Source organism: Balaenoptera ricei, chromosome 3 (assembly GCF_028023285.1).
Source record: "Balaenoptera ricei isolate mBalRic1 chromosome 3, mBalRic1.hap2, whole genome shotgun sequence".
NCBI lineage: Eukaryota > Metazoa > Chordata > Mammalia > Artiodactyla > Balaenopteridae > Balaenoptera > Balaenoptera ricei.
In genome coordinates, this window is record NC_082641.1 from 129,560,005 (window position 1) to 129,576,172 (window position 16,168).

At 37.4% G+C, this 16,168-nt stretch overlaps 1 pseudogene; it reads right to left on the reverse strand.

Annotated features, from left to right (window-relative positions):
• Positions 1 to 478: 478 nt before the first annotated feature.
• LOC132363411 (large ribosomal subunit protein eL42-like) overlaps positions 479 to 16,168 on the reverse strand; it is a 60,039-nt pseudogene continuing 44,349 nt past the window's right edge.

The following is a 16,168-nucleotide window of genomic DNA, read 5'->3' on the forward strand; positions in this document are numbered from 1 at the left end:
TGAAAATGTATTTGTTTTGCCCTCATTTTAGGGTTATTTTTACCGGACATAGGATTCTGGGTAAAAGAGTTTTTCTTTTAGCTGTTTAATCATCATTCCGTAGTCTTCTAGCCTCTTTTGTTTTCAGTATCAGTTGTCATTTTTATTGACAGGAGACTATAATGTTCCCTATATGTAGTTTTTTTCCTCTGTCTGGTTTCATGATCTGCTTATTTTTGGTTTTCAGAAATTGGACTATAATATGCCTAAGTTTGTTTTTCTTGGTAATTATCATAACTGGGATTTGATGAGCTTCTTGGATCTGCACATTTGTTTCCCCCCCACCAAGTTTAAGGAATATTTGACTACTTCCACTCCCCCTCTTTCTTTTTTTCTGTCTTGTTTTATCTCTTCTCTCTCTACCATATATATTATATTGCTTTATAATATTAAAATATATATTTATATTATTGTCTTCATACTGAAACAAAAGATGAAGCTAGAAGTAGATCACTTGTCCCTTTCTCTCATCTCCTCCCAGCTCACAATGCTTGCATCTCTTAATAGCGCACATTATCTTGGATCTGCAGTCTCAGTGCATTCAAGTCTCAGCACAATCTCCTTTGGAGTTCTAGACTTTTTCTAGAAAATCTTAGCCCACCACAGTCACTCTGCTTCCTGTCATAATGTCATTTGCCCTGGGCATGTACGGAATCCTTTCCCTTCTTCTACTATGTCATTTTGTAGAGGTGGTGTTTGCCATGTGACTTTCAAAAAAGCCAGCGGGTTTTAGGAATGTTCACAAATGTTTTAGTTGTGTTATCTGTATGGATGCCATTACATATATTTCATATCACTTGATATTTTCACATGAGTCTCAGAAGTTCTGTTCATTTAGTTTTAATATTTATTTTCTCCATTCTTCACATTGGATAACATATTGATATTCTATCTTCAGAAAATAATATTTAGAAGATAATCTATCTTCAATTTCGCATATCTGTCCTTTCTGCTATCTCCAGTCTGTTTCTAGAGACTTTTCAAGGAAATTTTTATTTCAAATATTTTACTTTTCAGTTCTAAAATTTTTATTTTATTCTTTCATTCAGTTTTCATTTCTCTGCCTAGTTTTACTTTCTTTTCATTCATTATGATATATTATCCTTTATAGTCTGAAACATAGATTTAATAGATGTTTTCAAGTCCTTGCCTGCTAATTCCAACATCTTGAATATTTCAGGCTCAGTAACAATTGACTGCTTTTTCTCTTGACTCAGGATTAAATTTTCTTGTTTCTTTGTGAGTCTACTAATTTATTATTCTGCATATTCTGAGTGAAACATTGTTACAGCTAATGTTTCATACTGTGAATCTTGGTATTTCCCAGGCAGTTGTTCACAAGTAAGCCAAGGATTTGATTGGTATTTTTATGCAGATTTAAGGATTTCCTCCTTTCCTAGATTTTCCCCTTCACTTTCTAGCTGCTCTGGCAGCCCTAAACTCCATCATCTGATTTCTTAATTCATTATGACTATGATAATTTTGCTCATATTTTCTGCATCCAATTCCCTGCACATTAGGTACGAAAATGCCCACAGGTATGAAGTTTAATAAATGTGAATCTTATCCAGGGAAGTTTCCTTCTGTCAAGGACCAACTTCCCTCCTTTTTTGTTTTTTCTTTCCCTGCTTTTTGTTGCCCTCCAGACCTATTTTGTCCAGTGTTTACAAATGTTAGATGTGACAGAGTTAGTAACATATAAGCATCACTACCATTACAGGAAGTAGCATTTGAATAGGTAGATATTTTCAACTTGCAAGATCAGTACTGTTCTGTAGAAATATAATATTAACTACCTTCATAATTAAAATTTTTCTAGTAGTCACATAAAAAAAAGTAAAAAGAAATAGGTCAATATAATTTTAATACTATATTTTATTTAACCCAACATATCCAAACATTACCATTTCAGCAAATAATCAACATAAAATTAATAGTAAGATATTTTCTATTTTTCTTTACTAAGTCTTTGAAATCTGGTGCGTTTATACTTTCAGTACAGCTCCATACAGATGCTAAATTTATGAGAGTTAAAGAGGAATGTAGTATTACTGAAATCATAAAGTTAGGTTAAATGGAAAATATTTTACATTGCTTTAGTTTATAAATTGACAGCAATAAAATGAAATTGTGCACTGTTGGTGGGAATGTACATTGGTGCAGCCCCTGTGGAAAATGGTATGGAGGTTCCTCAAAAAACTAAAAATAGAACTACCATATGACCCAGCAATCCCACTCCTGGGCATATATCTGAAAAAAACAAAAACACCAATTCGAAAAGATACATGCACCTCAATGTTCATAGCAGTATTATTTACAACTGCCAAGATCTGGAAGCAGTCTAAGTGTCCATCGACAGAGGAATGGATAAAAAAGATGTGGAATACCTCTCAGCCATAAAAAAGAATGAGATTTTGCCATTTACAGCAACATGGATGGACTTGAGGGCATTATGCTAAGTGAAATAAGTCAGACAGAAAGACAAATACTGTATGATATCACTTATAAGTTGAATCAAAAAAACAACAAAGTAATGAATATAACAAAATAGAAGCAGACCCACAAATATAGAGAACAGACTAGTGGTTACCAGTCGGGGTGGGGAGGGGCAATACAGGGATGGGGGAGTCAGAGGTACAAACTATTGTGTATAAGATAGGCTACAGGGATGTATTATACAGTACAGGGAATATAGCCAATATTTTGTAATAACTAAATGGAAAGTAACCTTTAAAATTATATTAGAAAGTTTGAAAATTAAATATAAACTACTATGTGTAAAATAGATAAACCATGAGGATATATTGCATAGCACAGGGAATTATAGTCACTATCTCATAATAACTTTTAATTGAGTAGAATGTGTAAAAATACTAAATCAGTATGCTGTGCACCTGAAACTAGTATAATATTGTAAATCAACTATAAAAAACCCAACCAATCAAACAAAAATAAAATAAAATTCAAAATTCAGTTCCTTGGTTTTGCTAGCCACATGTCAAGTGCCCAGTGGTTACAAGTGACTAATGGCTGTTACATTGAGTAGCATACATAGGTCAAGATGATAAGAAAGTATTTCTGTGTTTTCACTAAAGGAATTGGCCTTAATGTTAGCTATCAGTACAAGTACAATTTTATAGGAACTAAAAATAATATATACAATTTCAATTCTATTTTGGAAAAAATAAAAGAAATAGACTTTGTCAATATTTTCAATGATATAAAACAAATTCTGAAGTTTAGCAAAAAGATTTTGGAAACAGCAAAGCCAAATTAGTTTGCATAATGTCCATTATTTATGTGCAGAATTTGTCAACAAATTGCTATTTTTTAGTAGAACACATTGTTCATTCGTCTATGAAATTATCTTTTTGGGATTCATATTTAATAATATCCTGGCTATAAAAGTCTCCTACTTTGAAAGTGTCCCTTTTTGTTGGCCAAATAATTATAATGATGATGTTGATTATTTAAAAAGTAATCTTTTGGTATTATGGTTATAACTGTCTTGATTCCCAAGGCAGAAATGTGTCTAAATTGGCTTGTGTAAAATTCCAGTTCTGTAAACCAGCATAAAAATCTCATAGTGATTGGCAGGTAGAAAATATATCTACAAACTGAGTGTACTAAGAACAGAGGTGATAGTATCTAGAGAGCCTATATCCTAATTCTAAAGACTTATCAAATTTCTTATAGGTTTTTAGTACATATCTGGTTGATATGACCCTGCTAAATTCTATCAGTATCCAAATAAAATGAAGAATCTACTTAACCACCCCCCCATCCCCGCAAAACAAATCAAGATCCTAAAATTCCATGATCATAAGACAGGAAACTTTGAATATGACCAAGAACATTGATGTCAGTTTGCACTCGTTTGGGGCCCAGTGGCCATGCATATGCAATAAATACGGTTAAATTACATAAAGTGAGATGTCGAAGAAAAGAGGTAGGATAAGAACAGTGCTACTGTCTTTCTTGTTGATCTACTGGTCAAAAGAGAGATCGAGTAATTGGAGAAGAGGGTCAGGAAGTTTTCTTCATGCTGGACAGCTCAGCAGACCTTTGGGCATGAGGCATCATTTATATGAAATTTTCTTAAGCACTTATTATGTACCATATAAGGACTATCTTCTGAGTATATTGTTGAATAAGATAACCGTAGTCCCTACCCTCAAATAGGTATGAGTCCAGTGGGTAAATTGCCAGGCAAAGTGCTAAGAATTTTATAATTATTACTCATTTAATAGTCAATGATAAAAAAATGGAAACAATGGGATGGGGTTTTTTTCAAGGAAAGAATGTGAGGCCTGGAAATGACTCCTTCAAAGTAACCAAAAATGTGTGTAGCATGGCTTGGATTTAAACTCAGGTTTGAGTCACTCTAGATGCCATAGTCTTAACCACTCTCCATAGTACCCAGTAGAGATCATCTGGCATCTCTTGGTTCTGTATGAACACAGCCTTGTCCCCACCCTAGAATATAACTCTTCTGAGATTTAAAGGCCCTGATACCTTACTCATGACTGCATTGCTTTTGTGAAAAGAGATTATTTCTATCTGCACACAAAACTTTACTATCCATGTCAAATGACAGTGTTATACATTCTGAATTCCTCAGGATATTATTCTAGATCCTATACCCTGGGCTTCAGTAGCTTTCGAACTTGTAGGAGTGATCCAGGCTTCTAATGAGAGGGTTGTTTTACTTCTTTGAATTAAAATAATAGGATTCTGAACCTGGAAGGATCCTTAGCTTATCTTTCCCAGCCCCCTTGTCTTTTAGACATGGATACAAATTCTAAAGAGGTACCAATGTGTTCAAGATCTGAAAGTCAGAGAGTGTCAGTCATTAGACCAGAACTCACCTATCTTGACTTGCAAGTATTAGTTATTTCCTCTGTGTCACAGATACTTCTTGCCTCACAGATACCCCTTACTCTCTCAAAGTTTTGGACCAGATAATAGTCTAAATAGGAAAACTTTTCTGGCAGAACTTCTGGGTTGTCCAGGAGTTACAATGCTCCCATCCAACAAGGATGCTTCAGTGTTCTGAGCTTCCTGTGGGTGTGGAATGGGAGGTGGGAGTGAGTGAGGGCCACTCAATTTAATTATTCATGAAACATCTGGTACTCACAGAGGGAGAGATGATTTGCTTACTTTATTTGTTAGCCAAGCTTTTTCATTAAGCAACATGCTTATACGCTGCTGAAAGGGAAATAAATATTTCAGAATCACAGAATTGCAGGACTGTTTATCATGACCATTCTTCACTCCTTCTAATGATTAAACCCTACTTTAATATGCCCACCAAATAGGGTTATCTAGCATCTTCACTGGACAGTCACATGTATTTTCTCTTTTGTTATTTACAACCCTGTTAGATAAATATTGAGTAACCCCATTTTGCAAATGAAGACTTAGCTCATAAATATTAAGAAACAACAATGGATAATTATCAGAGCAAGAATTAGGACTTAGTTCAGTCAGAATCCTCAACTTGTATTCTATATTTTCCCACGTCAAGTTTTCCTTGCATACCTCCAGTGACAGGGGACTCATTAGTACCCAGGGTATTTCTGCTTGTCTTTTGGTTATTGTGATTATGAGAAAGCTCATCCTTTAATGAGGCTGAAATTTGTTCCTGTTGGGCTTCTGCAAAGTAACTTTATTTATTGATATTTATATGTAAATATGTGGGAACAAGTGTGATAATTTTCTTACATGATGATCCTTAAAGAATATAAAGAGAAATCCCACTGGTATCTCCTTTTCTTTTCTTCCTCAAGTTATGTATTCCCATGTCTTTCAAATAGTCTCTCTTGGGACATGATTTCCAGTTACCTTGCTGTCCCGTTCCTCTCTTCTGAACTCATTTCATTTTAAATCAGCCTTAAAGTGAGGCTCCTAATTGACCGAAATCTGGAGCTGGAAAAGGGGATCATCCAATACAGTGGCTTAGATAAAACGGAAGTTTCCTTCTATAGCACGTAAAAGTTCAGAGGTGAGTGGTCTGAGGCTAGTAGCATTGCTCTATGGTCTTGAGCACAGGCTTCCAGGATTTCTACAATCCTCATATCCCAGCCAGCAGTGTGGGGGATGAAGAACATGCAGGGAAAGCAGCTTTATCTCTAAGAACATGATTGGAGGTTTTGCATATCACTTCCAAAATTATTGAGTGGCTACACCTAGCTATCAGGGAGATGGGAAATATCACCTCAGTCTGGGCAGCCATATTTCTGGTGGAAATTCAGGATGTTCTATTACTAGAAGGAGGAAAGGAAAAATGGACCCTGGAGGACCATTGCAGATTCTTCCACCTAGAGTAAGGTGAAAATAAAAAGGAAAGGAAAAGACAATGTATCTTGTTGGCCAGAGCATGGAAATAGGAACCAAGAAGTTTTAGTTTTCTGATTTATCTGACCTCTACCAAGTCACTTAATTGTTAACTTTACCTTTAGTTCTAAAAAAAATTAATTATATTCCATTTTTTCTATTTCACAAAAATATTGTGATTTAGTTATAAAAGTGATTTTGCTTGCTGAATTAAATGATTTTATAACGGAATTATAGCCAATGTGACTATTCTTTAAGTGATCTCTTTGGAATGAACACATTATTAGGACCCAACAAGGTGGAATTATAGGAGACAGAAGATTCCCAAATTTGAGAAATGTCAAGGAAGTTTTTTAGAAAAAGTTTTTATATGTTAAGGCTCTTCAGCAATTATTTTCCTTAAGGTTTAATATACCTTTGGGGGGAAAAAAAAGTTTGGAATTAACATTTTTGTTTTGTATGGTTCAGCAGAACTTTAATGTGATTATTTCCCCCATTGAGTGATTTTGGAAGATGTAAACTGGTTCTGATAATTCTTTCAGAGATTTCACTGATATGATAATTGGTTGTTACACAGATGAATCTAAACATTTAGAAGTTGCACCATAAATGAACTATAAGCTCTATGGAGCTCTGGGCATTTTTGTTAAGCCTTGGTACTGCAACTTCTACTCATAGACTAGAGCATATAACCAGAGAGGGAGACAATGTGTCTTCTAAAGGAAGGATTCAGGATCAAAAAATGTCCACCCACTCTGTATCCCCCAGGGTTCTCTAAAGATTTGGATATGTGAACATGTGAATAGGCCCCAGACTGCCCCTGAATAACTTGTGTATTGTTACTACTTTACTTCTAAGAAGCATAGATATATCTATGCTTCTTCACATACTTCTTGCTCAGTTTTGCCTCTGGTGAGGTGGTCTATGAGAGATTCCTGTTTTAGAAGGTTTGGATCCCCTTTTCAAGCCCAGCTGTCATAGTCAGGACCTGTAGCAGAGACTGCTAGAATCTCTGCCCTTCCTTCTTCCTTTCTAACAGACTTTGATCCTGGGTGTGCCATCGTGCCCAGCCAAACTTCAGCATTTCCCAGTGTCTCTTACAGACAGGGGTCGGGGCGGCCACTGGCATGGACAAAAGTCACTGGATAGTCCCTCCATGAGAGCATTGAGTCAGGACTAAGCACGGTGAGGTGTACTATTATGCTGGTATCCCTTCTTTTTCTCTTCTCCCTGCAATGTGGATGTGATGGCAGTAGCCATGAGCTGACGATGAAAGGGGAGAAGACAGAAGGAGCCTGAGTCTCTGATGACTTGGGAGCTGCCGTACCAGCCTGGGACTGCCTGTTCCCTGATTTCATCTATATAAGACCCCACCCCCCAAAATTGTTTATACTACTACTGTGTCTCAGGATGAGTTTTATGGAAACAGAAATTCAGACAGGGATTCAGGGGCAAACTTATGAGGGAGGGAGTGAAGCAGGATAAGGAAAGGTGAAGCAGGAGAGCGACAATGTGCTCTCAGATAAAGTCTAATCTCTGCTCTATGGGGATGTGGGGAATCTCTGGAACATAAACTGCCCTGTAGAGTTGTCCCGCAAAGGGGACAGCCTTTTGTACCACATGTAAGGTAGTCACTGGCTGTGAGCTACCCCCAGAAGGGGGTGTGTGCATAATTTCCTGGACAAGGTCACGTTTGTCAATGGAGAACAGTTCTCCAGGGAAGAGGGACAGAGTGAACCATCAGCTGATGCCTCAGAGAGTCTGGGGTCTGGGTCCTTGACAGCCCAGGAAAGCGGTCCAGGCAGAGCATTGCAATGTCTTGTATAGTCTACTTCTTGCGTTGCTCATAACCACTTGCTTCTCTCATGTTCATTCCATCCAACCACATCTTCTCCAGGATTCTAGGTTCAAATTTCCTGGGGAAATTTTCAAGAGGAGGGTTAGTGGGATGAACTCCAGAGCTGCTGCTTTCAGTCCTGAGGCTGTGACTGATTCTCATCATCTCCCTTCTCTGTAGCCCATTCTAGACAATTCTCTTTCAGCCAGTACTTCTCAGGTGTTTGATGATCCAGACCCTCATCCCTAAGAGGTCTGAGCCCCCTGGTTAATAAGCCCTTATCAGGCAGTGATTACTCTACTTTCCCATTTAGAGTTAAAATTGAACATGAGACTATCAAGAGATGCCCCAGTAGATTATCTGGGTGTCAGATTCCTTCCTGCCTCCCTTAAGTGATGGCCATCCTATCACCTCATGACCATCAGGATTAATTCTTCCTGACGGTATGAAAACTTTTTTTCTGTGACTGTTGGTCAATTGACACAGAAACTTAAAGTAATCAAGTGGCACCTTTGCTTTAAATTTAATGGCTTTCTTACTATGTCTACTGCTGGAAGTGTCCCCCTCTGAGAATCAGCACCTCTAGAACCACAGAGCCTAAAGTTGTGGATATAGGAAGCACATATTCTCCTACTGGTCCCTGAGAGTGACAGTGAGAAGGCTCACTTCTAATTTCATTCCTTGGTTGCTAGAATATTTACTGCTTTCTTTTTTCCCTCTTTCACAGAAAAACTGTGATTCTGAATTCTGCTATAGCTATAAAAGTGCTTTTTAACCTGTTGAACAGAATGGTATTTTAATGTTAATGTAGTCGACGTTGTTATTCCTCAAGTGATCTGTTTGGAATGAGCCTATGTAAAATGACTATTGGTTTAAGAGTAGAATGCCTCCTCAAGGAAGACACCCCATCCTCAGGGTGTCATCTCTACTTGGCTTTCTGTTCATTGGACGCACCAGGCCAGTTCCTGTCCCAAGGCATTTATACTTGCCGTTTCCTCTGTCTAGAGTGTTCTTCCCCTAGATGTCTGCATGGCTCACTCTCTGTCCTTTCAGGTCTTTCCTCAACCATCACCATCTCAGTAATGCCTTCCTTGGCCTTCTATGTAAAATTTTAATCCTCTTTAGAGCACTCTTCATTTGCTCTCTATGCTCTATTTTGTGTCCTTAGCACCCAACATTATCTATTTATTGCACATTTTACTTCTGTATCTTTCTTTCTATCTGTCTCATAAACTAGAATAACAAAAGCTCTATCAGGACAAAACAGTGTCTGGTTCTACGTGCTCAGTAATTATTAGAATTAATGAAAAGAAATCTATTCCATAATTGTTGGTTACTTCTCCACTTTAACCTAGGAATTTCTTGGTTTGTGTTGTGAATGTGATGAATTGGGAATTTTCTTCCTAAGAGCCCCCAAAAAGAGAGTGCATCACTGAAAGTTAAAGAAGATTGAAATTATAATCAAACCTCAGACTTCAGCAATCAGGATGCAAAGGCTTCAATGGGTCTTGAATGTAACTTGGTCACTCTTGTATTTTACCAATGAGGAAATTGAGCTTCAGAGCTAAGAAGCAACTTGCCTCGGATCACACAAAGCAAGTGGTGTGTGTTGATGGAGAACTCAGTCTCCTCAGCTGCAGTGCAGTGCTCTGTCAATCACGCCTTTCTTGGTCTATTGTTTACAAACTAACATATTCTAATAACTTTTGAACTGAGATGTTCTTAAAATAATAATTGTTATTTTTGAGAAGAAAAATATTTCAGATGTTAGCAAAACCTTGCTTAGCTTTTAATACATAATTGTTTATACCCAGTAAATGACTGTTAAAATATTTGTATATATTAATATACATATTTTTACTACATATAAACATAATAAACTATGTTCAGTTTTGGCACTGTGCTCATGTTCTAAGAACCCTGAAAGGCAAAGAGTTGTTATTGTATTCATTCATTTATTTAACAAGTCTCTATTGAATACCTACTGTGTGCCAGAAATTATCCTAGGTATTGAAACTTGAGGAATTAATAACACATATGAAGCCCTTGTAGAGGAGACTGATGGTAAACAATTAACAAAAATAATTTCAGATAATATCATGTACTTTGAAGAAAATAAAATAGGGGTATGAAGTAGAGATTGGACAAGGAAAATTTTCTAAGAAACTGACATCTTGAAGAGACTGAAGGGAAAGAACCAATCAGCCATTGATGATGTGGGGACAGAGGGGTGTAGACAGACACCAGCAAGGGCAGAGGTCCTTATGCTAGAATAGGTTTCTCATGTTCAAGGAGGAAAAAAAAGGACAAGTTGATTGTGGCATTGCAAACAAAAGGAAGGTTGGTAGAATATGAGGTCAGAAAAGAAGCAGGAGTTTGATCATCGAATCTCATAGTCCTGGTGAAGATCTTGGGAAGCCGTAGTGAGAAGTGGTTTAAAGGAGGGTAAGATTTTTAGAATTCCACAATGGTTAATTAGTAGAGAACATGTCTCAGAGGAACAAAAGTAGAAGAAGGAAAGCCAGTAAAATTACAGAAAAAAAATCAGTCAAGAGATGAAGGTGGCTTGGAGAAAGGAGGTTACCATGGAGATGGAGAGATCACATCATATATCTATAGGTACCATACCAACCATTGCTTAAGCAACCAGATGGTATGAAGTGTTTGGGTACATGCAAACTCTTCCTGGTATGACAAGGTTAAAATGGCTGATAGATTGTGAGGATTCCATCAAAAGAGAATACATGTGTTGCAAATCTAGTTCACTTCATGGATTACTGGTTTAAGAAGATGTTATTTTAAAAAAAAAGATGCAGGGAGGATTGTTCTGTGGTCAAAGAAGTGTAGAGAACAAACCCAATATACTCCTATTTAGAGATTTACAGTGCACAGTAGCATATTAAAAATTCTGAGGAGTCTAGCAGTAAAGAAAAACACTTAACTTTGTCCTTCCCACACTTCCTTAGATCCACTGATCAAGAAACCCTGCCTTTTTTGCTTTCTTACAGAACGCTCACTTGTAAGCTGAGGGGACATGGTTTTTGAAAAATCTGATACAGTGGAAAGAGAACCAGAATAAGAGATCATTATGCTCTACTGCCATCAGTGCCTTTGTTTTGTGTGCTATTGGACATAACACTTTTCTTGTTGGAACCTTAGTTTCCTCATCAGTCAAATACAAGGTCACAATAACTGGTCACTAACTTCTCTTTCTTTTATCCAGTTGTTTTGTGTAAACCTGTTTTTATATAAATCCTCAAAGGCCAGTTGCTTTACGTGAAGCTGCCAACTCAACTGAAATGATAGTTTGGTGGTACTGCTTCAACCCCTTCTCTGTCTCTCTCAGCTGATGACTTTCTCTCTTTATACTATCTGAGCATTTTTACCATCTTCACTTGGAAATAAGACAATTAGTAGCTGGATTAGAATTGCTGCTGGCCCAAGGTCTGAATCTCCTAGGAGAAGAGTTATAATACTGGGAAGGTGGGACAGAGACCAATCGGATTTAGAGCAGAGCTGGTATACTCACTTAGTGGTTACTAGGCAACTGCACAGGGTGGGATGGAATGAATGTTGATAACCAGACTGTGTCTTGTAAGCTATTTGTTTCACATCTCAAGGGTTACGTTTCTTAGCAAAAAAGGTTGAGTGTTGAGAAAACATTCTCTTGTTGTTCAGAACATTTTCTGGAAACAATGAAAATACAAGCCATGTTTCTGCATGTTGAAGGCTCTGTTAACTCTATTGACCAAAAGATCTATCCTCCCTTCTTCCCTCCCTTCCTCCCTTCCTCCCTCCCTCCCTCTCTCCCTCTCTTCCTTCCTTGCTTTTCTTTTTCCTTTCTCATTTTGAGAAATGGGTAATCATTCTCTATTTCTCAGGGCCTTGAACATTCCTTAGCTGTGCCTTTGGGAACCACCAGCAAGCCTGAGAAATAGGCAGAACAAAGGAAGACTATCAGGAGGCTGGTAGAGGAAATGGGGTTAAAAAGCCATGAAAGTGTAGAGGTAGAAGAGAGAATGAGAGAAAGGTTAAGAGAAAAACTGATGGAGAAGTCCTTAATTTGTAGAAGGTAAGTTGGGAAGAAGAAGCAGTTTCAAACTGGTGTTAATGCTTTCAGTTCGAAGAGATATAACGGCTGCTAAGCCAAGTCCATTGGGGTCTCTATCCCTTTCCTTGTTACCGGATATGGTAGTAATAGAAGAAAATGTATTAAACAATCTATCTCCATACGAGAGAACTTTGTCTTTGGTAGCTCATGGTGTGAGCTTTTCCTCAGATCCTGGTAATACATTTTGGGGAGGGAGGTGGATATAGCATGAGAAGCAGGAGAGGGTAGAGTGAATTGGAGAGGGAGAACCTCACCCGGGATAGGAGAAACTAATAGGTTGGAGATGCAAGGGCGGGGCAAAAAGAATAGAGAGTCATGAGGGAAGTTAGTGATGGCAAGAATTTTAGTGAGGTTGAGAGTGAATTGGGACAGAAAAAGTCTTTGGAGCAGGTGTGGGGTGACTACAGGGGAAAGATGATTTGAAAGAATATTTCTATGGACTGTGAATTGGAGCTCCTTGGCTGTTATTGAGGAACATAAGTAAAGATTGTCATTGCTTATAATTGCTTCTGATTGCTGTCTATTTATCGTGACACAGAGCAAAGACTAGGTGACCTGCAGTCACAGTTTACATGAAGGTTACATAAAAGATGGCAAGCAGTGGAAAAGCTGAATGGGGAAAATGGGAAGAGTATATATATATAGAAGTAAGTGCATAGTAAAGGAACTGTGAAATGTTTACAATTTTCACCAAAGCCTTAAAATTCTAAGCAAGAAAATTTAGATCTACATGCAGTTCTGGATTGTAGAAGTGTACTATGAAAATATTTTGACATTCACATAACCTGACAAATCCAATTCCTCATTTTTAAGAACATGTTGACCGTGGAACCTTTCTGGCTTACTGTAAGAACACATCTCCTGAGGGAGAAGAATAAATGGAGCAGATTTCCTGGTCTTGGCATTTGTGATTTAATGATTCAGTACCTTTGAAACAAATTTTAAAGTAGTTGATACCAATTATCCACCCTTATCCCAACACACTGTTGTCACTGGCTTTGCCCTCCTGACATTTACTTTCCGTCAATGTTTTTCACATTGCTTGCTGTCTTACTTCCTAGGCTGCATCCAAAGAGGCTGGACATAATGAAATCATTACCTTATTTCTGTTTACATCAATGTCCGCCAGGGCTTTGCACTGCCAGCAATAATTACCCCAGAACTCTGGTGAAAGTTCAGTACTGTTTGAAGAAAAGTATCGGTATAGGGAATTGTTTCACACATGTGTTCCATAGGACACCGAGCCTGCAAAATACTGTTTGGTAAAAAGATCCCGTAGTCACATCTATTTGATACATACTTGAAGCAATGCTGGTATAAGATAAAAAACATTGGGTTAAGCATGAAGGGACTTGATTTCTAGTACTAGTCATGCACTTAGCCCTCTGTATGTCCTTGGCAAGCCACTGCCTCTCTGTAGGACTGTAAAATGGAGGTCACATTATTTGTCTTCCCTGTGAGAGAGGGTTGTAGCCTACCATTTGATTATAGTTTCTAGGTTAAAGTCCTGGCTCTATGGTCAGAGGGCCTTTATTGGTATTCCGGCTCTACTTCCTAAAGCTATGTGACTAGGTCAAGTTACTAAATTTACCTGAGCTTTAGTTAATCCTTAGGTGTGAATAATATATTTTATCTCATAGGGTTGTTAGACTTAGATATAAAAGAATTAATTATCATCATAGTACTACTTAAATACTTATTAGAACAGTCATAATTAATAGCAATACTATAATTAGCAGCAAGAATGATTATAATTATTAAATTTATTATTTAAAGAAAAAACACTGGTAATAGTAGCAGTAACAACAGAGTAGCTATGGTTTATTGAGCACTTTTTTTCCAGGGACTATTCTAAGAGCTTTACTTCATTATCTTATTTAATTCTCAGAAAATCCTATAAGGTAGGTATCTAATTATCCGCATTTTATGGAGAAGGATGCTGTGGTTCATAAAAGTTGAAGTTGCTCAGGGTCTCAGTCAGTAAGCAGCAGAGGGAGATATGCAGCTGTTCTGTCCAGTGCCAGAGGCTTTAAACCTAACCTCTCCCCAGGTTCAATGTCCTTTTAACCTGCCCCTTGGTGCTCTTAGCCTCTCTGCCCTCCACCTAGGTAAGGGCTCTGAAGGGAGCAAACATTCAGTTCTCTTTAGAGTTCGTTAGCAAATCATTACAAATGAAAATTAAAGACGTGTGGACAGGATAAGAAGTGCTAGAAGTACTTAGATTTCCCTACTGATTTTTTTGTTTCTTTCTCAATGGCAATATTTATTTAAATGTCTAACTGTAATTGAGAAGATAGTGCCATAACTTGAATGTGAAGAGAGAATTTAAGTACTGATTACTGATCTTTTTTAAAAAAATAAAGTGGATAGCGCTGAGTTCTCAGAGAGGTTATTGCACTGTGAAGTCCGTGAAGGCAGGAGCTGAGACCTCTTTGACGCGTAGTACGTGTTTTGGAAATGTTGGAAAGAGGGTTTGAAGCTTTGTAGGTCTTGGAAGAAAAATGGGCAAGATTACCATCTAGTGGACTCTGAGTCAACTTCAGCTCAAAAAATACTAGTGTTTGAGTGAAATTTATCTAAAGTGGTAAGTAACACTAATGGGTAATTTATTTAGATATACAACAGAGAACTATTACCTGGGTCAGACCAATACTCACGCTGAATTGTGAGTTGGCAAAATCAGAGGACTAAGGAGCATTTTAGCGGTTCAGATTCATAGGACGTTAGCGCAAAAGAGAATCTGAGATTAACATCTTTAATCTCCTCCTTTTACCGCCCGGGGAAGGACAGCAACTCATTTAGGTTCACCCGAGCGTGATAACTAGTCAGCAGGCTTCTTAATTTCATGTCCAGTGCTTAGACTTTTATATCCATCCCAAATTTATAAGTTCTCCCAGTTAGCCACTATAGATTCAGTTACAAAAGAAGATAGATGGGATAAGTGGTAAATTCTCCCAACTCTTTTGGAAACATCTCTGTGCATACCATGAAAGCACTACTATGGCATAGTATTGAAACATACCAGTATCTTACTGAGGGGTCAGAAGTGTTTGTCTGTATCTGCTGTTTAGGGATTTGCTAAGTACACACATCTGAAGAGTATATTATGGGACTGTAGTGATTTTGTTGACTTTCATTCTATCCCCATACAGCCATTAACTTTTGACTCTTGTGCCTATGTTTTTCATAGAGAGAAGCTGGAGGGGATAGAAATGACAAAAAGAGTGTTACCACATGTAAATGTCATATTTAAGATACAGAGGAGGAATGTAACCCCTATTTTGAATCATGGCTGTGTTCCTTCCAGGCTGTATTATATGGAGTTGGTTTCTTTGTTTCTCCATCTCCAGAATGGAGATGGTGATAATGTATACTTCAGCTCAGGGTCCTCTTGAGATTTAAGAGATGAAGCACAATACTCTGTCATAATTCCCAATCAGTTGATCTCTCTGTTTCTCTCTGTTTGTCTCTCTGTGTCTCTCTCTCTATCCCTCTCACCCCTCCCTGTGAAAAGAAAGTTTTCATTTTTAAAATTGTATTTCTTGCCGTTTCTCCTTAAATTCCAAACCTGTAGAACAGTTGAAAGAATAGCTTATACCCAAATACCCTTCTCCTAGGTTCACCAGTTGTTAATATTTGAAAGTTGTATATATTACACCTTCCACTCATAAGTTCTTCTGCATGCATCACCTAAAAATAAGGACATTTTTCAATATAACCATAATACCATTAACATAACTAAAAAGTTGCTAATAATTATGTAATATTGTCTAATAATATTTATATTCAAATTCCTTTAATTGTCCCATGAATGTTTTTACATCATTATTTTTCAATCCAGGATC